This window comes from Mus caroli, chromosome 4 (assembly GCF_900094665.2).
Source record: "Mus caroli chromosome 4, CAROLI_EIJ_v1.1, whole genome shotgun sequence".
NCBI classification, from domain to species: Eukaryota; Metazoa; Chordata; class Mammalia; order Rodentia; family Muridae; genus Mus; species Mus caroli.
In genome coordinates, this window is record NC_034573.1 from 117,183,997 (window position 1) to 117,185,948 (window position 1,952).

The window sequence follows — 1,952 nt, forward strand, 5'->3', positions numbered from 1 at the left end:
TAGACTGAACCACCTCCAGACTGGTACTAAGTAACCTCTAATACTACTGGGCAACGAAGTGGTGTTTTTGTTTTTGTTTTTTTGTTTTTTTGTTTTTTGTTTTTTGTTTTTTTGTTTTTGTTTTGAGGCAGGATCTTGGAATGCTTGGGTGGGCCTCAGACTTGCTATGTAGCCCAGACTGGCCTTGAACTCCTGATCCTCTTGCCCCAGTTTCCCTGAGTACCACCACTCTCCACGTATAGATGTAGAGTTGAGTTCCTGTTACATCTTTCCACTCAAGCAGGCTAGCAAAGCAACTGCACCGGTATGGTCAGTGTTGGCCTCCATCTGTCTCCAGAGGAGCCCCAGAAAGAACCAGAATCAGGACAAGGCTGGGAGCTAGGGAAGGTGGAGCTGTGGAGGGCGGGTGTGTGGAGAGGCATCTTCCAGCACTGCAGAGAGATGAGCTGCTGTGGAAGGGGTGTCAATCGTGTTCAATGAAACCCAGCCAGGTGGAGGAGGAAGGGGGGCTGGGAAGAGACCATTAAATTTAATGACTTCAGCGTCAGCTCCAGCTGAGTGATGGGGCAGATGCCAGACTGTGGTTTGGAGAACAAGTCAGTGGCTATGTTGGTGAATGAGAAGAGAGCTAGCGATTGGGAGAGGCAGACAGACAGACACACAGTGCCCTCTCTCTCCCCCAAAAGGATCAGGAGAATCATGACCTGCTTGGGTCTGCTTGGATCTTCTGTACATTTCTAGAGCTGAGCTGATGGCTGGCCAGAAACCGTAGAGGAGAGAGGCTGGGAAGATCCATCGTGCTGCATCACACTGGCTGCAGAGCCATCTCCTGACTGGGCGAGGAGTGGCAGGGTGATAAGTTGTGGCTGGAGAGACTGAAACCCTTTGGGCTTTTCGAGATCATCATTTGTCCAGGGCAAGGCGTTACTCAGACAAGCCCAGGTGAGGAATCTGTACAGAAAAGATAGATAGAGTCTGGACACCTGCTCCGTTCTTCAAGTGCACCCCTTTCCCACTTCACATTCCTCTCTTCTGTCCTTCTTTTCTTCTATCCTTCTTTCCAAACCCATTGAGTTCATTTAGTGCTCCTGCCTGTACAAGGGTGGGATCACCCTCGCCTACCTGGGGCTACAGCCATGAAGAAAAATGGCGGTCCCTTCCCCAGTAGCCATCAATGGCCAAATGCTCTTCAGCTAGGACTAGGGCCCTAGGATCCCCCCATCCACCCACTGCAATGCCAGCTGCCTTGGTCTTGTGCAGGCAGCCACGGATGCTGTGAGTTCATGAGCGCAGTGGCCATGTCATGCCCAGGAGACAGTGTTACACCACACTCCACCCCACCCTCTCGCCCTCCCTTGCATTCCTTCACCCCCATCTTCGAAATTCCCTGAGCCTTGAGAGCATTCATTTCCCTAGTTCTTCTAGAAAGGAAGACTGGAACTTCCAGAAAACCCAGAAGTGGTTTGCATGAGATATGATTGATCTCCCCCTTTCCGGGGGCTAGAGTGGGAAGTGCAGATGGTTGAGCCAGCTGCGGTGTGTGGAGCACAGGAAGACCTTATGGGATTCCTGAGCTGATAGCTAGGAGAGGGCTCTGGCCCTTGTGACTGTGGAAAAGGGCCTCTTCTGCTCTGGACTGGCCCTCCCTTTGGATTGTTATGTGGGTGTCAGAGGTTCAGTCCATTATCATCAAGATGGGAGCATGGCAGTGTCTAGGCAGGCATGGTGCAGCAGAGCTGAGAGTTTTACATCTTCATCTGAAGGCTCCTAGCAGAATACTAGCTTCCAGGCAGCTAGGATAAGGGTCTTAAAGCCCACACGCACAGTGGCACATCTACTCCAACAAAGCCACACCAACTCCAACAGGGCTACACCCTCTAATAGTGCCACTCCCTGGACTGAGCATATACAAACTACTACAATGGGTGAGCAAGGAATATATCCATTTAAGC